The sequence below is a fragment of the Chinchilla lanigera genome, unplaced genomic scaffold, assembly GCF_000276665.1.
Source record: "Chinchilla lanigera isolate Chin_1 unplaced genomic scaffold, ChiLan1.0 scaffold00052, whole genome shotgun sequence".
In the NCBI taxonomy this organism is placed as follows: domain Eukaryota; kingdom Metazoa; phylum Chordata; class Mammalia; order Rodentia; family Chinchillidae; genus Chinchilla; species Chinchilla lanigera.
In genome coordinates, this window is record NW_004955453.1 from 3938326 (window position 1) to 3963438 (window position 25113).

The 25113-nt window shown below is 49.7% G+C and overlaps 1 long non-coding RNA gene across 1 annotated transcript; it reads right to left on the reverse strand.

The window, feature by feature from the left end:
* Positions 1 to 20986: 20986 nt before the first annotated feature.
* LOC102019238 lies at positions 20987 to 23333 on the reverse strand. Its single transcript, XR_262710.2, has 3 exons — positions 23229 to 23333; positions 22156 to 22300; positions 20987 to 22075 (listed from the first exon to the last, which is right to left on the reverse strand). It is a non-coding gene; the product is annotated as an uncharacterized LOC102019238 (long non-coding RNA).
* Positions 23334 to 25113: the final 1780 nt, after the last annotated feature.

The following is a 25113-nucleotide window of genomic DNA, read 5'->3' on the forward strand; positions in this document are numbered from 1 at the left end:
CAAGTTCAAGGCCAGCCTGGGCACCTTAGCAAGACTTTGTCTCAAAACTAAAACATAAAAATGGTAGGGGTGCAGCTCAGGGGTAGAATGGCCATGGGTTTGATTCCCTACGACCACCACCAAAAGAAAGTGCTTATCTATTACAGAGTCACATACCACAGAGGCATGCACAGCATGTTTTAGGAAATGTTGACCTGTTCCATAAACCCGGATATCACAGGACACTAGAAGCTACTCTGCTCCAAAAAGTCTCTCAAGACCTCTGTGCCCACCTGGAAGAGACAAGGTATTAGTCAGCTGCATGCTACTATAACAAATACCGGAGAGAATCAATTTAAAAAGAGAAAAGATTTGTCCTGGTTCACAGCTCCGGAGGTTCCCATCCACGATTGGCTGGCCAGCTGCTTTGGGCCTGTAGTAGCAAAGCATATCACGGGCATGCCCATGGCACAGTGAGGCCCCTCCGAATGTCATCAGAGAGGCTGCTCCCTTTCTCTGCAAATTCCACAGCTCTGTGCATCTCCAAGTTCTGGCTTCCTCTTCATCTGTTGCCATCGTCCCAACAGTGGCTAAAGCAGTTCCAGACCCTTCATCCTCACCCCACAGCACACAGAGGAGAGCAGCAGCTTTCACCCTCCTTTGTAGGAGTCCTGGGGTTCATTCCGATTGAGCCAACCTGTGCAAGTGCCACCCTCAACCTATCACAGGCCAAGATAAGGACGAGCACTGACTGGCACTTGCCCGGACGCCTGATCCCCCAGGAGGACCAGTCAAAGGGACAATTTACTGTTTTAATCGCATCTCACAGGTGCCCTCGAGGATATTGTCTTAGTTGGTTTTCTGCTCTTACAACAGTATCTGAGACTGGCCAATTTATAAAGAAAACTGGTGTATTTTGGCCCCTTGATTCTGAAGACTGCAAAGTCCAAGACTGGACCGCTGCATCTGGCAAGGAACACCTGCAGCGCCAACTTATGGCAGAAAGAGGAAGGGAAAGTGGGTACATGTGACAGGGACAAAATACAAGAGATGACCTCCCTGCATAACAGCCTGCCCCGAGTAAGTAACCCAACCCCGAGGACCTGCACTTCTCAATGACCTGTCACCACTTAGCGGCCCCGTCTCCTGACGCCACCACCATGTGACAGTCAAACTTCAACAGGAGTTTTGCGGGAGACAAACCATGGCACATATAACTTCTCTGGATGCTTTTTTAAAAAAAGACATGAGTAACACTCTTGAAATGACAAAATTATAAAGACAAAGAATAGGTTAGTGGCTGCAGTGTTAGGGTGAGGGTGGGGTGAAGGGCAGTGTGATTAGGAACGGGGAGCACGAAGAACCCCGATGACGGAGCAGATTTGGAACTCAGTTGTGGCAGTGTTACGGCAATTTTAGATTTACCAGAGGCAAAGAAACCGAGCGGGACGCTCGGAGAAGTGGAGGGAACCAAGCTTTATTATGCCGGCACACCCAGAGGAGTTTGGTGCTCCAAAGTCTGAGCCCCAAGTCTGGGGTATGAGAGCCTTACACAGGGCCTGTGGCAGGGAAGGGCAAGCAAGCTAAGTCACAGAAGCAGAACAAAGGCAGTTTCTCGAAGGTGACAGGTTTACAGCTCTGCACATCTGGGTGGCCGCAGCAGGAAGGGGAGTAAGAGGACCAGATGTGATAGAGCTGTTTGCTTATCAAGCTAGGGTGCCACTGGTATGGGAAAAGGGGAGTGGTGTCAGTAGGGGACATTAGAGTTGAAAAGGTTCGTTTTCCCCAATAGTAGCAATTGCATGACTCAATGCATACGGCAACCTCGAATAGGACCACATGAGCACACACACGCACGAGCACACAGAATGTACAAAGCTTCTGAAGTCCAATTGGGGCTGGGTTGTACCCACGTCAACCTCCTGGGTTAGCTGCTGCACTTCCGGAAGGAGTTGCTGTTGCCAGGATCTGGGAAAAGATACACAGAGCCGCTCTCTTTCTTCCACTTAGTGTGGATCAATAACTATTTCAAAATTAAAAGCTTTTGAAAGGAAGATACAGACAGGCACACAGCTCTGCATATGGTTTCAAGGCTTTGCACCTCCCTGGGACTGACGGGCCTCCCTGGGTGAAAGGAGCCCAGGGCCACATTCTCAGGCCCTTGCCTCCCATGCACAACCCACACTCCTGCACCACCTGACTCCGCCGCCTCAGTTCTCCAAGGGGCCTGAGAACCAGACATCTCAGAGGGAGAGGGCAGCATACAAGAGAACAGATTTGGCTAGCTTTCTGGTGGTGGGTGTATTATAGACAGACAGCTAAGTTAGCTGTAAATATCACAGGCAGTAAGCCAGGGCTGGGCCCCCAGCAATGAAGACAACTGTGGCTGGAGGCGCATTCACTGAAGGCCAGGCTTGAAGAAAAAGAGGAAGGACTCCGGCCTCACACTTCCCCTGGGGATGAAGGGCAGCAGACTGATATTCTACACAGGCACCAGCCGCCTTGGGTGGGGACCAAACCTCCTTCACCCACCCCTCCCAGGAGTCCTTGTCCCTCCCATGTGCACTTGCTCCGGGACTTGCTTCCCATTTGACCCCCTTTCATCCGTATTACCTAAGCGACTACACTAGCTGTAATCTTATTGGCTGACCATGGTATTGTCCCACCTCACACTTACCTTGTGCTTTCCCATTGGATCAATATTATCTAAGCAAAAAAATTCTAATCTTATTAGTTAACTATAGTTTTGTCCCACCTTGAACTCGCCTCACCTCATGGTTTTGCTCAATAAAGTACCCAGAGAAGCCGGGCTAAGTGGGCAGGCCCCCTTCTGTCTCTTAGAAGCTTTCTTTCTCTCAGTAAATTCCTCCTACTGTTCACCTCTGCTGTTCCTAGAATTCATTCCTCAATTTTAAAGAACCCAAATTTGGCCCTTCAAACATCTAGCAGGTTGGGAGTTACAATAGTTCCCTTATATTATTTGGATTATTTGGAGGTTGTATCATACACCCTGCATCAGGTGGACACACACACACCCTGTCCTGGCAGAGCCTGGGACTTGCGCAGTGCCACAGCATAAAGAGCGCCTTCCAGGAGCCAGGGAGTGGCTCCTGCCCAAGACCCTGGGCTCCACCCCAGGCGCCCTCATCTGAGGGGCCCGGGTGTCTCCTGTGACCTATGGTCCTGACATTTCAAAGCTCACACTGTTCCTCGCTCACGCTGCAGACTTTCAAGCTTTACAGAAGAACTTAAAAGCCTCTCTAAACTCTTCTGTGTGCTAAATCCCCACCTCCAGCCCCGGGGGCCAGAATGTGCCAGTTAGCCTGGAGGGGCTGCGACTTCCCGCAGCTTGGTGGAGCATGGCTGCCCTCTCCTGGTGATCTCTGGGTAGTACTTAGAAATTAGCTTTTAAAAAGCCAAGGGATAACCAGCCTATAAAAACATTTACCTACACTGATAACTCAAGAAATTCAAACTAAAACACCAAGGAGATGCTGTCCGCCCCCAAGCAGATTAGTGAAGATGGAAAGATGACGAGGTCTAACGCTGCCCAGGGCCGTGGGGTGGGCGGTCACCAGAGGGCACACACCGAAAGCAGCCGTCTCAGCGGAGGCAGCCGGCTGGCGCAGGGAAGGAGAGGGGAGAGAGAACTCCAGCGTGCTCTGCGAGTTGCAGAGGTCTTCTGGGAGTTCGGTTCTACACACTCATGGCTTTAAAATTCCAACTACCCTGAATCTTGTTCCATTTCTAGGATTTTTTCTTAGAGAAATTATCCCACAATGTAGTGAAGAAATTGTATTAGGGAGAGCGAGCTTCCCAGGGCCACGGCCTTAGCAAGGCGTCCCTGTTCCACTCGGAAGGCGGGCAGCGCGGGCCTGGGCGCGGGGGCTGCCTCGGTCGCCTGAAATGCGTCTCCCGCCGCCCTCCGGACACAGCAGCGGGGCCAGCTTGGCCTCACTCTGCTTACCGTCTCTGTCCCCAAAGGAACACTGTGTGGAGTCAGAACTGCCCTCTGCTTCACTCGCAAGGCTTCCAGCCAGGCTGACGACAAACGCTGAACACATGAACCCACGGGCTTTAGGCCCAGGCTGAAGGAAGGGGGCGGGGAAGGCGACAGAGAGCGACCTGGGCTCCGGCTGCAACAGCAAGTGCCGCCACCCGGGACTGCGCTGCGGAAGGAAGCACTGCTCTTCCTCACGGGGACCGAGGGCAGGCGGTGCCCCAGAGCAGCTCCCAGCAGAGACCCTCTGTTCTAGTAGGTCACCGTGGACAGGCCGTGTCACCTCCCTGCCCCTCGGTGTCCTCACTGTGAGAGAGAGACCGTAGGGGCTGGGGATTTAGCTCAGCGGCACAGAGCCTGCCTGGCAAGCGTAAGGTCGTAAGTTCGATTCCCGGTACCGGAAAAAAAGAAAAAAAAAAAAAAAAAAGAGAGAGAGACCGTGGTCCACACTGTGAAGGGTTGAGGCGAGAACCGGGTGATAGGACCCGTGCCGGTGCCGTGCAGGGCGCCCGACAGAAAGGCACAGGTGACAGTAGCTGTTAGGAACGCGCGTGCCGTTAGAGGGGAGGACGAGCCAGAGAGGACTGTCCACGCCAAAGCAAGTGTCCGCTCTCGGACATGATCTGCGCACCTTACAGCTGAGTTCAGTTCTGACACCGCCACCTGGAGTTGACGCAGCGCCTGCCAGGTGAGCGCGCAGTCCCGAAACACCGCCCCCGTGTCACACACCAGACAGAGGGGGGACCCTCACCACCCCGCTCCCAGCTAACTTGGCTACAAATTGGGGGTCCCACGATCCCCTCAGGTTCGGTAATGTGCTATAACAGCTCCAAGGACTTAGGAAAGCACTTTACTATTAGCAGTCTAGTATAAAGGAGATCAGAAAAGTATGAATAACTTATAAATGAAAAGGGGAGGGAGAGATGGAGGGAGAGGGAGGGAGAGAGGGAGAGAGGGGAAGTGAGAAGAACTAAGACCCGTGATGCACACGGACCAGGTCTGCCTGAGGAATGCCGTCATGTACTGCAAACATGGCTAAGAAAAAAACTTGTAATTAAAAAAAAAGTATGAATGAACTGCCACTGAAGAAGTACAGAGGATGAGGTCCAGCAGGGTCCCCAGTGCAGAGCTTCTGGCCCCGATGAGTCAGGAGGCCCCCCACTCCCAGCAGAGACAGAGACAGAGAGACACAGATGCTTAACTAGAGTAAACTCAAATATGGTAGAAAGGAGCTTAACGTGAATAGCAGACATTCCTCTCACCCAGTTACTCAGGAAATTATAACTGCTTTAGGAGCTCCCTACCAGGAATGAAACAAAGTATATATCTCTTATTATATCACAATATCTCAACAGCTAAGAACCTAAAGGGGACTCTGCCCCTCACCCAGGCAGGAAGCCCTCTGAGGGGTGGGGAGCATGGAGAGCCCCCCAGCCTGCCTTGCTAGGAATCCCTGCTGCATCCCTCTGGGTGTCAGTGTATGGCAGGGTTCCTCATCCAGAGCTCTATTTACCATGTGGACCAGGTCATTTCTTGCTGCGGGGAATGTCCTGTACATGTCTGTGTAGCAGCGCCCATGGCCTCTGCCCACCAGATGCTGGTCATGTATCCTCCCCATCCCTGGTGGTGAAACTAGATCTGCCCCTAGATCTGACAGAGGACTAGTACCCAGAACATATAAAGAACTCCCAAATGCAACAGTAAATAAACAATCTAATTAGCAAATGGACCAAACGCAGGAGCAGATATTCCACCAAAAAGGGTACAGAAATGACAAGAATGTGAAAAGATGCTCGACATCATTAGCTCCTAGGGAAATGCACATTACAACCACAATGAGCGGCACAATTCACACATGCCTTTACTGCTAGCACTCAGAAGCCGAGACAGGAGGAGCACAAGTTCGTGCCAGCCTGGGCTGCACAGCAGGTTTAAGGCCAGCCTGAGCTATAGCAAGACTGTCTCAAAAAACAAACAGATCGCAAGCACAAGGTCCTGAGTTTGATTCCCGGTACCAAAAAAAAAAAAACAAAAAAAAAAACAGAACCTCAACAAACAGACAAAACACAACAAGATACTGCAGCACAGCTATCAGAATGGCTACACACAAAAAAGCGGTAACACCAAACTCTGGCAAGATATGAGGATGACCACTCATCTACTGCCGGTGAGGATGGGAAATGATACAGCCCTCTGGGGAAAGATGGGCAGTTTCGTACAAAAGTAAATACACAACTGTGTTTGGGCCCAAAAGTCAGACTCCTAGACATTTATCACAGAGAACTGAAGACCGTGTTCACCAAAAAACTGTGCACACTTGTTTATAGTAGCTTTATTGGTAACAGCCAAGACTAGAAAGCGTTCAGATGTCCTTCAGCAGTTGTTAGAGACACATAGTGCACCCGTCCCACGGAATATGACTCAGCAGTGCAGACAATCAAACTGTCAATCCACACAACTACCGGGATGAATCTGCAGAGAGGAGGCTGAGTGGGATAAGCCAATTCCCGATGTTTACATAAGAGTCTGTTTTTAACTTTCTTGGGAGGGCTGGGACTCCGTGCTGGTACAGTACCTGTCTAGTTTGTAGCAGGCCCTGGGTTTGTGCTCTAGCTTCTGGGGGTCACGGGGAGAGGAGAAAAGAGAGATTAACTCTTGAAATGACAAAATGATAGAAATGGAGACCAGGGTAGTGGTTGCTAGTAGTAGAAGGCTTGCCTAGCTTGTGGGAGGCCCTGTCTTTGATCTCCTCAGCACCACAAAGAGGAGATCCTCTTTAATCAATTGTACTGGGAAAACCGGCTACCTACATGTAGAAGGTTGAATCTAGACCCATATCTCTCACCATGTACTACATTAAAATCAAAATGGATCAAAGATCTAAATGTTTATATATACATATATATATATATATATTGTATATATAGTTGTTTTTCTGTTTTTTTCCCCTTCCTTCTTCCTTTCTTTTCTCCTTTCCCTCATCCTAGCTGTTCTGGGATAATTGTACTGCTGATGTCTATTGGTTTATTGAAAGGAACAGTTAATGCTTAATTTTTTTTCTTGACCAATTTAGCATGCTTATATCTGGTAATCTGAACAACTAATTTCAAGACCACAATATGCAATGTAACAACCATTGTTGAAGTCCTATCATCTTGTTTAGTGAAACTCTGAATCGTTTTTTAAATATTTTTATTACTTTTTATTCTCTTTAATTGTTTTATCAATCTTACATTCATACATCTGGTAATCTGAGCAACTTCACTGAAAATAACAATATGTAATATAACAACCACTGTTAATTCCTATCATCTTGTTTTGAAATCCTGTATTGTTTCTATTGTTTTTGTGTTGCTTTGTCTTTGTTATTTTGTTATTGTTTTTTTTTCTCTTTAAAATAAAAAAATAGGGGCTGGGGATATAGCTCAGTGGCATAAGTGCCTGCCTGGCAAGCACAAGGTCCTGAGTTTGATCCCGCAAAGGACCGCAAGGTCCTGAGTTTTGGTACCGCAAAAAATAAAAATAAAATAAAATAAAATAAAACACAAACAAATCTAAATGCTAAAACAAAAACACTCTGCTGGAAGATAGAATAGGTAAAACTCTTGAAGACGTAGGTGTAGACAAGGACCTTCTGAACAGAACTCCAGTTGCAGAAGAAATACTATAACATCAAGAATCAACAAATGGTCAAATTAAAAAGCTTGCAGATATTGCCAAATGTCCTCATGGGCAAAATTGTCCCTGGTTAAGAACTATTGTTGCAGAAAGGCTGCAGCCTTGAAGGTATGCTCGTGGGACTGGGACTCCCGGTGGGTGGGAAGTGAGCCTCAGGACCAGAAGAGGGAGAGAGAAGGGGTCATTTTGATCTGAAGGGTGCTGTGTAGAGAAGGGGTGACCCTGGGACAGGGGAGGCGGCACCTGGAAGATGACCCAGGAGTTCTAAGGCATGAGCAGTAGGACAGAGTGAGCTGGGGCCGAGAGAGCCAATGTGTGGCTCTGGAGACCAGCAGTAGACATGAGACAGTGCTTGCCCTTCTGCATGCCAGAGGAGGCCGTGACCTTCAGAGATGACAGACATCCGGGTTACTTGGGTAAATTTCCACATGGAAAGGGTACTTTTTCTCTGGGTCCCTTGCAATAAAAGAACACTGGGAGGCCTGGGGGTTCCTCTCCGTGGTAGAGGACAGGCTCAGCACACACAAGTTTGATCCCCAGCACCAAAGAAACAACAAAACACAGTGGGCGTTGAGCTGTAGGAAGGGAACGACTGTACAAATGGACAAATGCACACAATGGAGCTTTGAAAAGAGCTGGCTGGGTATGGTGGCGCCTGCCTGTAACCCCAGCTACTCAGCAGGTTGAAGCAGGAGGATCCTAAGTCCAAAACCAGCCTGGAAAACTGGACAGACCCTATCCCCCAAATTAAAAAATAAACAAAAAGTGCTGGGAATGTAATTCAGTGCAAGACCATAGTATCAGAAGAAAAAAAAAACAAAAAAGAGTTAGCAAAGCTCACATTAACATGGATTCCAGCTATCTAAGGAGGAGTAATAAATAAGCTACTCCAAATCATGCAGCTCAAACAACAGAACTCATTTTCCTGATCAATCTGCAGTATGCAGAGGCCTGGGCAGAGCTTTTTGTTCTATGTGGTGTGTGTGTGTGTGTGTGTGTGTGTGTGTGTATGCACCCATGCGTGGCAGCTGTACTGTGAAGAGCCCTCCTGTCTCCCTACCCTCCCACCCATCCCTCCAGCAGGGCAGCTCAGCCACGCCACACTCCTTACACCGCAGCCCGGAGATCCCAAGTGCTGTGACCCACGAAAGACGAGATTAGGTGGTTGCCACGGCATCTTTTCTAAACCAGCTTCGTGTCACTGACTGTTGCTCCGCCACACTCTACTCAACAGTGTGTCACAGAGCCAGGTGCACACGTACTCAAGGGGAGGGAAACTGGGCTCTGCCTTTTGTGGGAGTGCCCAAGGTTTGTAGCTGTTTTTAAAGTGCCACATGAGCAGATCTTCACAAGGTAGTAAGAGAACAAAGCCAACATATAAATAGCTTGACAGAGCTGCCGACTCACACCTAGTCACAAGTCCTAAATCTGGGCTGGCTCCCAGAGCAATGCCTGAACTTCAAATCCCACAGCCAAAGCTGGGCATGGTAGTGCACACCTGTAACCCCAACACTATGGGAAGCTGAGGCAGGAGGATCACAAGTTGGAGTCCAGCCTGGACAACTTAGCAAGACTTTGACTCAAAATGTTTAAAAATGTGTTGGGGTTGTAGCTCAGCATGAAGGTCCTAGGTTCATTCCCCAGTACCACACACACCCCAAATCCCACAGAAGAGTGGTTATGGGCCGAGCATGAGTCATGCCTGCATGTAAGATCACCATGCAACAGATCAGAACATGTTTCCTTGTAGAAATGTTGCAGAAAGGGGCTGGGGATTTAGCTCTGTGGCACAGCACCTGCCTGGCAAGCATGAGGTCATGAGTTCGATTCCTGGTACCGGAAAAAAAAAAAAGAAAAGAAATGTTGCAGAAAACAGACCAAACACGGGAAGAAATGGCACCGTGAAGGTTTAGGAGGTAGTTTATTACACCAGGGGGCTTCTGACCAGAATCTCTCCCAAATTGTCAGAGTCCCACCTGGCAGAGTTTGGGGGCTTTTAAAGGAAAAGTGAGCAGGGAGGTATATAGGCAGACTTGGCACATATGGCTGGAGGGTGTGACATCATGAGTTATTAAAGGGGGTTTACATATTTCAAGCTACAATACAAGGCCATTAGTTAAACAGGCATGAGTTACACAAGGGGAGAAGTGTTCCTTTATATCTGAAGTTACATTGCAAGGTCATCAGTTACAAAAGCAGCCAAGACAGGGGTTCACACAAAGGGAGAACTGTTCTGTAATCGGCCCTGCTGGACATGTCTGTTTGGCCTTGGCAGGCACCCAGTGCAGACTTTTTATTTATAAAATTTTAATTTTTCCCCTTCATTTCCCCCCCTTTTAGTTAATAAGAAAAATCACTTTCAGAGATGTTGCCACTTAGAGCATATAGGAAGTACAGGACCTGAGGGTCATTAGGAGACTAGTATTGTCTGTTTGTTTTGTAAGGAAGGTGGTGAGCCAATTTAATAAGCAAGGTCCTATTAGGAGTACGAGGAGGAGGCCTGTCAGTGGTCCTCACAGAGCTCCGAGTTATGGCTCCCAGTTTCCCAGGGAGCTCCACTAGTAGGAGCTTGTCTGCCTGACCTGGGCCCACTGATTTATCCATTCTCACAACTGGCAGGTGGTTTCTCTAATAGCACCAGACTAATTAGCATAGTAGCAACGTTCTTCCTCCTAAAAACAAGCAACTGCCTCCCTGTTGAGCAGTGAGGAGGTCGAAAGCTCTGCAGTTTTAGAGGACACTGTCAAGTTAATAATATCCCTTAATTACTGCTGGCTGATCAGGTCCGCAATCTCCCAAATGAGTGTTCAGCAAAGGCTAAATAAAAAGAGGCAAATGGAATGATTTCAGGGCTCCAAGAGGGTCAAAGCTCTCTCACAGAATTCTAGATTCTCTCAGGGCTAAGACCAAGACCTTCTCTGGGTGGTATGTATTTATTTAGTTATCAGAAGAAGAGAGAGGAGGATTCAAGAAGGGTAGAATTAGCCAAGGACTTCTCCAAGTGAGGTATTAAATTAATCCTTAGTAAGGATAAAATTAATCCACCCAGGAGTGAGCTGCCTGAGGCTATAGTTTTTATCTAGTTGAGGTCGGATCCAGGTGTCCTTGGCTGTGATCTTGTCTTATCCTTTGAGGCTTTCTGGCATCATCTACCATTATACATTTTAGTAGGGATTAGTGACTCACAGAGGTCCACTTACTATGGATCTGTCGCCTACTTCCAGACAAGCAGCCTAGGCTTTGGACAGATTCACAAGTGAACATAAAAAGCCGATTGGCTAATTTAAGTCCTGCTTAGGGCTGCTTCAAAGTGGTCTCCATCAGACCGCCTCAGCCAAGGAGTCAGTTTGGTCTTGGAGTGTGTTGAGTGCTCCTTGTAGTGCTGCAAAGTCATCTTCCATTTGTGTACACAACTGCAAGTACTGCTGCTGGCCCACGCCCAGGGCAGGCACTGAGGGTCAGCTCCCTGCTGTTGCTAATCTGGCCAAAATGGAAGTACCACTGGGTCACACTTTTGTCAAGGCTGGTGGGCATATGTAGGGCCCTGTTGACCCGAGTAGACAGAGAGGTCAAGTACAAGGTAGGTGAGCACACAAACACTAATTTTAGAGCCTGAAAACACCACGTGGACCCTGTCAGAGCAGATAGTAAAAGTTCCATGAGGGGCCATCAGGACGCTTGAGGTGGCAGTCAGAACCTCTATACAGTCAGCTGAGACATTTGACTTTGTAGAGGAACCAGGAGGTGTGTGGCATTTCCCCATACCTCATTGGGTGGGGCTGGAGTAAGGGACCAGGGATAGAGCTAGAGTTAAGTCTACAACCATTTGGAGTCAGGCCTAAGGCACAGTAAGAGAGGGCTGTGAGGGGTATCCAGAGCCGACAATCATCTCCTAACTTAGGAACTGCCACTTGGAGGACTTGATGGGTGCTGTCGACTAGGCTTAGCGAATCAGGTGTCAGTGGCCCAGTTAAGATTTGTTCAGGACCCTGATGGAAACAATGGTGCTTTTGGGTTAGGGATTTTGGTGAAGGGTGGAGGGACCCAGAACTTTTCAATTTTTATAATAGTTCCAAGGTCCCTGTCTCGATTAATTTTCTCTAGCTGAGACAAAATACCAGACATCCAAAATTAAGGAAGGAAAAGTTTTTTAGCCTACAGTTTGTGAAGGTTTCAGTCCATACTTGGCTGGCACCAAGGCAGAGTGGCACATAGAAGAGGGCAACAGTTTATGGCAGCAGAAGACCACAAAAGCAACAAGAGCAAAAAGGGAGGAGAGGTGGCAAGCAGCCTCTTTCCCTCCCTTACATTGTATGCAAACTATCCGCCCCAGGGTGGGTGTAGCTCTCACATCCGTAATTCCAACACTGGACCATAGATCAATCATAAACTCCAGAAGCCCACCCCATGACTGCATGAGGCTTTGGGGGAACATCCAGATACAAAAACCATGACATTCCACCCCTGGCCCCCTAAAGACTCATGTACATCCCTTTATGCAAAAGACATTTTAGTCCATCTATAAGAGTTGCCAAAGTCCTAAAAGTTTCAGCATTGTTGAAAAGTCCAAGTCTCAAATCTCCTCCAAGATGTAAGGCAAACTCTAAGCTGTGAGCCCCTATACAAGTGAAAATGACATTAAACACTTCCAACATTCAATGGCACAAGATAAACATTACCATTCCAAAAGGTACAAACTGGGATACAAGGCATTGGGACCAAAGCAAGCCCAAAATCCAGCAGGACTAACATGTCCTGTAGTTCCATGTGGAACATCTGAAGCAATCTGTGATAAATTGTGAGCTCAAAAGGCCTCAGGTAGCTTGGCCCCTATGGCACTTCTGGGAGTTGTAGCTCCCATAGCTTCTCTCTTGGACCCACTTTACTCCCTCCTTGCATCTTTCCTCAGACAATCCTTGTACCTGGCTTTTCCAAACTTCTGAGGTCTCCACTGCACCTTTCACTTCACACTCACAGCTTTACCTACTGCCCTCTCAGGGGCAAACTACCTGGCCTCACAGGCCTTCTGAAATCAAGGTGGAAGCCTTCTTAACCTCAGAACTCTTGCATTCTGTTTGTGCCTAAAACCAGTGCCACGTGGATGATGCCAAGATGGAGCAGTAGCCAGGCTTTCTTCTCTCTCAACTGTAAGAGTCAAGTGCCTGGATTGCTCAGCACTGTGAATCTGATTCTGAGGAACGAATTCTCTATGTCGCTGTCATTCTGGAACCTAGTGTGATGGTCTCCATTCCGGAACATGGTGCTCTATGGCTTTCTCCTCTAAGCAAAGTCTTTCACTTTTGCAGTTTTGAGGCTGAACATGGTGGAGACTTGCTGCTTCCTGTGATGCCCTCAGGCCATCTTTTCTATTCTCCTGTTTCTTCTCAGCAATTGAAATCTCCTCAGCTCTATTTTTGCAGTCCACAGCTTTACTGAAGCTTCCTTTCTGGCCAATCTCACATTTTAAATCATCCTGCTTGGCTCTTTGCTCTTGACTCTCAATATAAATCTAGCTAAAAGCCCCCAACAATAACCATGCCACCACCTCAACATTCAACTGCCTTGAAATTTCATTTGCCAGATTAATTCAGTCTGCTATGCGTAAGCTCAGTCTCAGGCAATGTCTCTGGACCTGAGCAAAATGCAGACAAACTTTCTGCCAAGCCATAACACACATCATCTGGAGTCCAACAACCAATACAGTCCTTTCCCACAGAAACCTCCCAAACCCAGTCTTTACCGGCAGGATTTCTATCAGCATTCTGGTATTCTGAGCTCCAACCAGAATCTCCCATAAAGAACAGCCAAAGATGTTCTAGTGCTTCTCTTCAGGTGAAGTCTCTGAACTTTTCCAAACACTTCCCACAAGGCGTTTCCAAAGGCTCTTGGACCACATGGTCAGGTATAGTCACAGCAACGACCCCACTTCTCTGGTACCAAATTCTGTCTTGGTTACTTTTCTCTCATTGCTGGGACAAAATACCCAACACCCAAAATTAAGGAATGAAACGTTTATTTAGCTCACAGTTTGTGCAGGTTTCAGTCCATACTCAGCTGGCCCCAAGGTAGTGGCACATGGCAAAGTGCAATAGTTCATGGCAGCAGAAAACAGCAAAAGCAACAAGAACAAAAAGGGGGCCAGGGATATAGCTCAGTGGTAGAAGTGCCTACCTGGTAAGGGCAAAGTCCTGAGTTTGATTCTGGCACCAAAAAAAAAAGGCAGGAGTAGCAGAGAGCAAGGTTCTTTCCTTCCCTTATTTTGTATGCAAACTACCCACCTCAGGGTAGGTATAGCACTCACACCCATAATGCCAGCATTGGACCACAGATCAATCAAAAACTCTAGAAGCCCACCCCATGACTGCATGAGGCTTTTGGGGGGACATCCAGACACAAACCATAACAGTCCCTTTCTCTGCCTTCAACTTGGATGCTCATTAGGTGACTTGTTGCCCATTCTGGGTAGATGGGTTCATAGACGGTGTATTGTATGGATTACAAGTTCTTCCTTGGCAATTTGGTCCCCACGGGGAGGTGGTTAGAGGGGAATTTAGGTCTCTACCATAGAATATGGGGCATTTCTCTCTTTGTAGCCCAGGCTGGTCTCAAACTTGCAACGATCCTCCTGCCTCAGCCTCCCGAATGCTGGGATTACAGGCATGTGCCACCATGCCCAGCTTCCAATTAGGGCAGAATCAGCTGACCAATGAGTAGTTGCTACAGCAGTTTGGCTGGTGCCATTGAGCACAGGCATATTTGTTATAGCCCTGATATTCTCATTCCCATTGTAAGCTCCCACACCCAGTGAATGGGCCACCCCACCATGGGTTTTTGATTAGAATGGGCATGCATCAAAATAAAGATACACTCTAGGCTGAGAGGGGTCCCATCTGGTTCGGTTGAGAATCACCATGGGTCAGTGTCATAGAATCGGGTTTGGAACCCCCAGTATCCTGTGTCTGCTTGGGAAATGCAGGGCCTCAGCAGCCTGAGCAGGAGCAGGCACAGGATAGAGGTGGCAGTCATCCCAACCCTAGGAAAGGCAGTTCAGAGTACACAGTCCAACAGTTACACCGAGGTAGAAGAGAAGGCAAGTGACCTTATGAGGGACTTCCCAGTGTTCTGGGGGGGACACAGCCCACAGTCATACAGTAAACACGGAGATTAACAAAAGGAAAGGGGCTAGAAACCAAACTGCGTAGTAGAACATGAATCAGTCGGGGCAGGTGCTCCTGTACACAGTGTCTGTCCAGCTTCAGCCATGCAGACCTGTCAGCTTCTAGAGTGACAAGAGCAGGGCTTTGAGTGCATTGTCTCTCAGGGCTGTCTTTAGGGAAGCTGGCTCATCTGGGTAGGCTTTCTAGCAGTCCTCTGGGTGAGCTTTCTTGATCTGAGAATGAGGGATCCACAGCTGGATCTCAGAAACCTCCATTGCTGTGGGAGTGGTCAAATAATTAAATAGGGGCCCCACCAGGTGGATTGTAGGGGCTCCTTTTCCAATCTTTCACCCATCCAAATCCCCTGGATTGAATGTGTGTGGGGAGTCCCTGTGGGGATGACTGACCTTTCTGCTGTATCTCATGTATTTGAGAAAAGGTTTTTCCCAACTGCATAAGCTGCTCCTGCAGAGATATGTTACCCAGCTAATGTAGGTCCTCCTAATTATGAGTAGGGGGTCTCCCACACAAAACTTTAAAGGGTGTATATTTCGTGGGCCCTGGTGAGCTTCAGACCTTGAGGAGGGCCACAGGAAGCAAATCAATCCATAGTGTCTGAGTCTTTTGGTGATATTCAGTTAATTTTGAATTTAAAATCCTATTCATCCTTTCAACTTTCCCAGGGCTTTGTGGTGTATATGCTGTATGTGGGTTCCATTTGATTTTTAATTGTTTAGTCAGTTTTTGGGTTATTTCTGCCACAAATGCAGGCCCACTGTCGCTGCCTATAGTTAGGGATAGTTAGCCCATATCTAGGGATAATTTCTCTTAGTAATACTCTACAGACCTCAGTGGCTTTCTCTGTGCTGGTGGGAAATGCCTCTGGCCACCCAGAATAAGTACAAACAAGTACCACGAGATATTTGTAGCCCCTACATGGTTTAACTTCTGTAAAATCTATCTGCAGGTCTTCAAAAGGGGAAGTCAGCACGTTGGACACCAGGTGGGAGTTTGGGTCCAGATGGGGGCACATAGGAATGCATGTTTGATAAAGTGTTCATGAATCTTGCAGACTTGCTCTGATAGAATTTCTTCTGAGAGGAAATTCCTGTGGCGCCGACACCCTGGACTCACCAGGAGGTCAAAGGAGCCACAGGCTGAGTTACAACTGAATGTTCAGCTCCACTTAAAAGTCATAGGTTTCCGCCCTAATTCTGGCAATGACTGTGGGCTCCCAGGGGCCCAGTGTAGTGGAGCCCAGTCTGTCCTATTCATTGTCATCAAAGAGAGAGAGAGAAGAGGCTCAGGCTGGGGCAGCCCCAGACAATCACGTTTCTTTGTGTCCCACAGACGGAGGCGGCATTTATCTTTCCAGTGTCCAAATTGTCTGCAGCAAGGACATTGGTCAGCTGCCAGGACATAAGGTCTGCCACCAATTTTGGCTGAGAGGCTTGAGGGGCCCCCTTGCATCAGTTGCTGCAATAGGACTGGCCTTGGTGACGTACTTCAGGAATAGGCTTTCCCAGCATTGCAGCCGGAATAGCTTTCTACTGGGTTCTGCAGTCTGCCTCGTGCTATTGCTCCTTCTTTTCTTCTCTCTCTCAGCTTACAAACACCTTTTGAGCAATCTGAAGTAACTGGGTGGCATTCATGCCAGCAAATCCATCAACCTTTTGGATTTTTCTCCTAATGTCAGAGGCATACTGAAAGAACAAGTGCTGAAGAAAGAAGAGCAGTGCAATATTGATCCAGGGCCTCATGGCCCTGTGTCATATTGCAGTCCCAGTTTGGACATGCTAAGGGGAAGGCAGTAGTCACCCAAGCATCAGGATCAACCACAGCAGCAAGGACTTTGGATTTCAGCCAGGCTTGGGCCCCATCTGGAATGCAAAGATGGTCTTCAGTATTGAACAGGGCCAAAAGGAGCTCCTGACAGTCATCCCATGTTGGCAGGTGGGTCTGGAAGATGGATGTAAGAAGGTCAGTCATTGCTTGGGGCTTCTCTAAGGTGGGTTGTGGTGCTTCCAACTCAGGAGGTCAGTTGAGCTAAATGGCAGGTGGTTGGTTGGGTGTGCCTCCCTGGGCTCTGGGATAGACACAAAGCAGCAGCTAGAGATGAACTGGAGGTTTGAGCTGAGTGGTAGAACAGAGGCGATGGCTGATAGGGCTGTCAGTGTTTCTGTCCATGTTGGCAGCACCTGATAAGCAACCAGTCTGGGGTTCAGAAAGTGCTGCGGTCGTTGTAGCCATGGGAGATGTGGTGTCTGGAATAGCGGCTGGGGGCTCCAGGAGGGCCGGAGGCTGCATAGGCTGGGCAGTAGATGGGAAGGGTGGCAGATGCAGGCCTCCAGACAACGGGAGAGATTCCGGGACAGAGGCTTGGGTAGGCAGCGTAAGTCCAGGGGAATCAGGAATAACCAATAGAGCTGAGGGACCACTAGAGGGTGCATCTGGATCAGGTGAAAATGGGTGGAGGCCATGAGTTGCACTTTGTGGAGGTATGGCATCAGGGACAGTTCCGGTTGTGATCGTGGTGGCCCCAGCCTCAGTGACTGTGGGAGTGGCACCGGCTGCTGCAGCAGCACTGGCTGACATAACTCAGAGTCTGGAAGAGTGGGGCCCTCCCCCGGGGGCTGCAGCACTGGCACCTGGGCCAGCGCTGGGGGTGCCAAAGCCAGTGGGGACCCACAATTGTAAGGAGGTGGCAGATCAGACTTGGGATCTTCAGGTAGGATTGGATAAAGCTTCTCCAGCTTGGGACAGGTCTCAGAGGGCTCCTGGTGGTCTCGGGTATGTTTTGGCAACCAGAATAGTCCTTTTGTCACGCATAGAGCAGGCACCAAGGCAGCAGGCTCTGACACAGGTTGAGCCAGGAATCAATATAAGGGAACTGGTGAGGGCAGCCCGTCTCAGGGTGTGTCACACCATTCCAGACTTGCTGGACAGTCTTGACACTGAGACTTCCTTCAGGGAGCCAATCAGGGCACAGCTTTGGCCAGTCAATCTCACAGAAGGCCTGGAGCCTTTGAGGTTTAATTTTTACTGTGTGGTTATCAGGGAATCCTCTTTTGAAGTTTTTCAGCATACAATCTAAGATTGTGGGTTTACTCTGGCTAGTACCCATTCTATCTCCTATGGTGTGGGTGGTGTATCCTTAAATGGTGATTTCTCAAATGAGAAACCAAACATTCATTGGCTCTGGCCACTCCCCTCGCAGGGACACAGGTCCGTCCGGGCAGTAGACACATACATATATCCCCATACCAGGTCAGTACCCAGTACAAGAAGGTACTGAGTCAGACCCCCATTACAGAGGTTGAGTCACCTTTTAGCCTGTTAGATGCAACTACAGAACTGCAGAAATCTGACCCAGTCAAGCTCCATAGCTCTGAGGTCTCAGAGGGACCGTTTGCCATGGAGCACAGACGGAACAGCCTACTGTTTTCACCGTCCATTGCAATTACTCACACAAGCACTCAACAGGCACCCAGAGGTTAAACATTCCCATTTCCACTCCCTCATGGCTGGTCTAAACTAACAGACTGACAAGAGGCAATCAGGCTCTCCCTCCGCTCGAACTGAACAGGCCGACTGACTGACTGGGGTGCCCCAGGGTCTTACCTTATCTGAAGACCTACCTGACTGTGTCCTTTCCCCCTCTTTGGGTTGGACATGAGCCATTAGTGCCAAGCAGGGGCCTCCGGTCCTGGCCTCAGGAGGGGACTCCAAGAGAGGCTGTAGGGTGCACCATCCCTGTCAGGGAGCCAAGAGACATCCCTGCTTCGGTCACCAGGCCTCAGCTGGTGACCTAAGTGGTCAGCCTGGTCTTCCCGGTCAGGAAACCAAGAAACATTGCAGAAAACAGGCCAAACATGGGAAGAAATGGCACCGTGAAGGTTTAGGAGGTAGTTTATTACATCAGTGGGGTTCTTTTTTTTTTTTCTTTGTCTTTTTGAGACAGGGTCTCGCTATGCAGTTCAGGCCGGCCTTGAGCTCACTTTGTAGCCCAGGCTGGTCTCGAACTCAAAACGATCCTCCTGCCTCAGCCTCCCAAGTGCTGGGATTACAGGCATGCGCCACCACGCCCGGCTCCATCAGTGGGGTTCTGATCAGGATCTCTCCCAAACTGTCAGAGCCCCACCTGGCGGGGTTTGAGGGCTTTTAAAGGAAAAGTGAGCAGGGAGGTACATAGGCAGACTTGGCACATATGATTGGAGGGTTGGGTGACATCGTGGGTTATTAAGGGGGTTTACATATTTCAAGTTACAATACAAGGCCATTAGTTAAACAGGCACAAGTTATACAAGGGAAGAAGTGTCCCATGATATCTGAAGTTACATTGCAAGGTCATCAGTCACAAAGGCAGCCAAGACAGGGGTTTACACAAAGGGAGAAGTGTTCTGTAATCAGGCCTGCTGGACATGTCTGCTTGGCCTCGGCAGGCATCCAGGGCAGGCTTTTTAAAATTTTAATTTTTCCCCTTCAGTAAGACAGAAAGGTTCAGCTTAGGCATGCTCCCCCCTCCGCCCCCTGCCACTATGTAGCCCAGGCTTTTAAACATGCATGAACCCTCCTGCCTCATCCTCCCAGATGCTGGGATTACAGGCATACACCACCACACCCAGCCAATCCACACTTCTTACACTGCAGAGTTGTGAGGATCCAGTGAGCTCCCAGGACGTGTCTAACCTGTGCCTTCTTAATAGTAAGTGCCCACATGACAGCTATCTGCCAGACGAGTCCTAAATTGGCCCAGACCCACCCATGGAGAGCTAAGACTATAGTAAATACCTTCCGGCAATGACAGGGTGTTTCTGGGAATAACTAGTGGAAGCCCTGATATCTGTCAACTAGGAATCTAAATCCCAGAGCTCTTGCAGCCTCAGAAGCCACCCTGGTGCAAATGGGCTGCCACAGTTCCTGGGAGACATGGGACCTGGTCCACAGAGGGCCTCACCAAGCCCCGCAGACAGGCCAAGGCCACACTCTGCAGGGACAGTGTTCAGCCAGGGGAGGCTGTGCAGGGTAATAGGCGTGAACAGAACAAGGTGTGGCTTCCCAGACAGAGCGAGGGCACAGGAGGGCTTTGTCGTGAGCGCCAGGCAGACAGAGCTGGGGAGGCCCAGGCAGGGAACACATGTGTGCAAGGCAGAGGCACAGATGTCGGTGGTCCTCTGTGGGAGGAGGCTCTTCTCACCAGAGCCATCAGCTGTCCTCACTGGCCAGGCCTAGAACATTCTGAACGTCAGGAACATGTCACACCAGCCACTTGAGTGGGAAGGCCATGGTGTTTTTACTGAAATCACCATATGGTCCCTGGACTTAAATACACTGGCATGGCTATCATGGTGAGGAGGCATTCTTCTTAGTTTAGGGTTATGTGCCTAGTTCATGTGACCCTTCTATGTCTAATTTTATAGAATTATTTTCATCTATGTTCATAAGGTTAAGAGAAAGAATTTATCTGTTGGATTTTGCTAATAGAGCTCAACGAAAACTTTTTTTAGTTTTCCATTTGTTTTTCTTTATTAGAACATTTATTGGGAGCAATCATTTTCAAAAAGGATACGCTATTTTGGAGGAAGAAACTATTGATCTTGGAAATTCTGGAGGAGCATTTTCAGTCTAAAAAGTTGGAAAATGGTTGGGCATGGTGGTGCACATCTATAATCCCAGTACTCAGGAGGCTGAGGCAGGAGGGTCGCCTTAAGTTTGGGGCCAAACTAGGCTATATAGTGAGTTCAAGGCAGCCTGAGCTACATAGTGGGACCTTGACTCAAAAAAAAAAAAAAAAGAGTTAATTAATTAATTAGGAAAATCACTTCACACAGTGTCTTGGCAAAGGTGGGGGCAGCCAGAGGCGCCTGGTCTACTTCCCACCCACAGGTGGGTCTTGGATGGGGTACAGGCTCTCTGCGAAACATGGAAGGAAGATGTCTCTGTATAGTAGGTTGTCCTGAAAAGCAACATCCTGGGGCTATCTGTTCCTGGTTCTGACCCATCTTAGACGTGTAGAATAATTTGGCCCATCAAAGGCAGATTTTTGGGCCAGGCATGTGGCACATGCCTGTAATCCCAGCACTGGGGAGGCTGAGGCAGGAGGAGCACAATGAATCTGAGGCCAGCCTAGGCTACATAGTGAGCTCAAGGTCATCGTGAGCTGCATGGTGAGACCCGGTCTCAAAAAAAAAGAGGCAGATTTTTGGCAGCAGCACTTGTTACTTCTCCCTTTAGAGCAACGACCCTTGTAGGTGAAGGGATGTCACAGGACTGGCTCCACCTACACCTGCATTTCTGCCTTGGGCTGTTTTCCCAGACTGCTTAGCGGGTGGAAGGGGCTCCTGGGGACCGTGCAACACTACTCTGCCTAAGTCCAAGTTTCTCCTCTGGGACCAGCACAGTCTGCCGAACTCCTGGCCTTCAGTACTCCCAGGAGAGGCCAATCCTGCTCCGCACAGGTGACGATGGGGAGCTGCCCTTTCCAGGTGGCCTTCTTCGCCTCTGCACCTTGAACTAAGACAAAGCCACTGGCAAAAGTGATTCATCCTCTTCCCAAAGCGTTCCAGGAGGAGGCTGCCTCTTGAGTGACAGGGTGGAGGAGAGCTCGCTCCCAAGTGTCTCCTCTCATGTCCTGTCTGGGGGGTGGCAGCTCTTCCTTCTGCACTGGGACACCCGCAGCCCGTCATGTCATCCTCCCCCAGGCTCTCCTGAGTGTGTGGGGGGATGACACTCCCTGAAGAGAAACTCAGGCACTTGCATAAGACCTGCAGAGGGGCCCAGAGCTGCTGCCCCCATTCTGCTCCATGCTCATCTTTGTTTTTCCCCTGGGACGCTGCATGTCCTGGCAGGAGGCCCCCGGTCAATCCCCCCCATGCACATATGGTCTGGGTTATCTGTCAAGTTATAGGGTGCAAGGGATGTGCCAGTGGGAAGGCTCGAGTCTGGCTAGCTCCCTGCTCACCAGTTCCAACTGCAGCTCATTTAGGCCGATTTTTTAAAGTCAGATGACTTAAGGTCTTGGGGGACCGTTCTTGTTGGAGGCCTTTGCTCAGGGTGGTTCGTACTTTACTTGAAGTCATTCACATCCAGCCCTTTAGACTCGCCACGACGTGACTGGACTAAGGCTGAGGAGCACAGAGCCCTTCCACTCTGAACATTTCTCAGGATGCGTTACACACGGGAAACATTTCTTTGGAGGCTCACCGTGGAGGGGGAAATCTCCCGGAAGGATGGCGATTGGAACACAGCCTTGGAGGATGGGCTGACAACGAAAGGTTTCGAGCTGGAGGCCAGAAGTCCTCCTGGGGTTTCTGGATCACAGGGTAAACCCCATGCACTCACCTGTGCTTTCTGAAACACATTTATGGCAGGCGGTGAATTTCAGATGGCGTTAGAGACTGCATGTCACCATGGGTGCCGTGAAAACACAGTCTGCAGATCCCACTGCTGCACAGAGAAGGTGGGGGGTTGGGGCTGAGGACTAAAGCTGGGGAAAATAAAAGACTGAGATTAGGGCTGGGTTTGGGGCAAAGATTGTGGTTGGCCCTCAGGCAAGGACAGGGCTGCGGAATCACAGGCTGTGCAGGAGCCGTTACCACACGCAGGTGAGGTATGATTCAGTGACTTGTCAAGCAGGGAAGGGTGACACCGGAACTGGCTACACCTTTGCTCTATATGATCCTCCGAAGCCTTAGGGCCTGGGGACTCCTGACGGACATGAAGCTCCCCTGCTTTGCCTTTGCTGCTCTGTGACATTCTGTGATGGAATGGAAATGGCCCAGTCCTGCTGCCCAGCAGCTGATGTTTTCCCTGAAGAATTCAGCTGATAGCCTGACTATGCTGTCTTGCAAAGACTGTTCTCGTTTCTTTGCACAATAGCAAATCACCCCTCTTTTTGATTTCTCTCCAGGATGGCATAAACGCCAAGGCTGAGAAACCAGAGGCTTCCAGGCTGCATGGTAGGCGACACCGTCCCCAAGAGAAGCTTCAGCAAGGCACAGGTTTGGCAGCCAACTCCCCAGGGCTAGCATTGAGACAAAGTGACCGCTGGCTGAAGAGAGGTTCTGCTTCCTGCGTGTGATCTAACGGAGAGGAGAGGCAAGTGGCGGCCCTGGGAAATGGTCCCCTGGGAGCTGCGAATCTAAAGTAGGCTCAGGCACTAGTGGCCGAACCATGTCATGGTGAGGGCGAAGCCGGTTGCTAGAGAGGACGTGGCCTGTAGGAGAACGGGAGGTGAAGGTGGAGAAGGCCCAGCTCCAAGGCTGGAATGGGGAATCTGGGAGCGACTGCTGAAAGAAAGTCTGAGTGACGACGCTGTCACAGCATCTATGGATGTCAAGCGAGCCGGAGTGAGCAGCATCTTGCAGGGACGCCCAAGAGCAGACACCCGGCCTTGTCACCGCTGTACTACACACCTCACAGAGGGCGCTGGACACAGCAGCTGTTGGAGGTGGACAGTGTCCTGGCGCTGGCCCAGACAGCTTTGCAGAGTAGAAAGCAGCTTCCTCTGCTCTTCTTAGCTCTGTTCTGTCCTTTCTGGATGTCTTTATTTTCCCAGTGTTGGTAACAAGGACAGCAGCAGGTAGCACAGGACGGGAGCAAGCCTGCGGCACTCAGGTGGGTGAAGCTGGGGTCTGCATGAAGACCGCTGAGCCACAGCCCAGCCAGGGCCGTCTGGCTATTCAGGAAAGGGAGGCTCCTCCACTGTCTGAACCAGCGGGCTCCCTGAGGCAGTTCTGAGGGAGCCAGAGCTTCACCATAGACCCGCCTGCACCACAGAGCACCCGTGAGTGGAGAAGGGGCTCTGACGGGGAGGGGGCACCCTGAAGACAGCAGACCCACTCCCCTCCCAGACCCACCGGGCAGGCCTCTTGGTGCCTAATACCTTTCTTCCCAAAAAACAAGAAAACCCTGGTTACCTTATGATGAATCACTGAATCATTTGGTCACAAAAATTACCCAGTGAGCACGAACGCAGAGCCTTGGTAGAGGTACATTGTCCCTGGTTTTTACGTTTCATTTCTTAATTAGCCTTATCTCATGAATAAACTGTTATCTCTGCAGAATATGGCCAGTATGAGTTTCGAACTGACCAACTGTTTAAAAAAAAATCCTCATTTGTCTTTTCTTAGGTTTGACAGGGATTGTTTTTCACTGTATCAAAAAATCTTGGATTTATAATCTTGATTCTGCCAATTTCTGCATTTATCTTTATCACTTCTTCCTACTTTTCTTAGTCTTGTATTAACCTTCTCTAGCCACATCCCTAGCACATAACGTGTATCCAAAGAATACAATGAGTAAATGAGTTACTTTTCCAACCCCTGAAGTGGGGGGAAGATGGGAAAGGCCAGACTACGATCACACAAGACAAATGGTCGGCTTGGGGATCAGACCGGGGGCAGGAAGGAGCTGCAGAGCCCCGGGCTGGGTCTCAGGGAAATGGCTCGGCCTGCGTGAAGTGGGTCCCAAACTCACACGCTGAACGCCTCGCCCGCAGTGTGACTGCACTGAGCCGGGGCCTGCAGGGAGGAAAAGTTAAATGAGGTCGGCAGGTGGAAGACAAGAAGCTGGCTTTCACCCCCACGTTCCATTCTCCCCGTGAGGCAGGAAAGCACAGCCACGCACTGACAGTGAGAGGGGCGCGTGGGGTCACAGCTGTAGGCAGTGAGAGCCGACGGGGGACACCTGATGGACGGTTTGCTCCACAGCTGAGGGCTCAGTCACGGGGAGAGGACGAATCTGCAGCGGCCCCGCTGTGCACTGTGAGACTCCCCAGCAGTCACATGCAGAGGAAGAGGGAGGGGAAGTCGGGATGGAGCCACAGCCGGCGTTTGCCAAGGGCAGGCAGGAGTGCCCAGCAGTCAGGCCGCCTCCCGCCTGCTTGGCCCCACTTCCTGCCTTGCCTTCATCCTTAAGGAAGACCACAGCTCTCGCCCCTGCCAGTAAGACCCGGTCCTCCCTTTTCATAACTAACACTTTGTGAGCAACATCTACTGTCATAAAGGCAAGTCCCAGACAACCTACTCGGCGAACAGTGACTTTAAAAGACCCATTTAGGAGTTCCCTAAAGCTGATATACAGGAGATGCAAAAAGCAATTTATAATAAAACATGTATCAGTCTACCACCGCAGGCATAAGTTCAAGGCTTACGGAGGCAACCAAGCGCTCATGGCTGCGGAGAGAACCCGCAAGAAGGCCCAGGTTCCGGGGAGCGCCAGTCTTCCGGCTGGCTAGCTTCCTGCCTGCTGGCTTCCTGAGGGTGGGCCCCTAGCGCACGGGGAGCCTCAGGCGGGGAG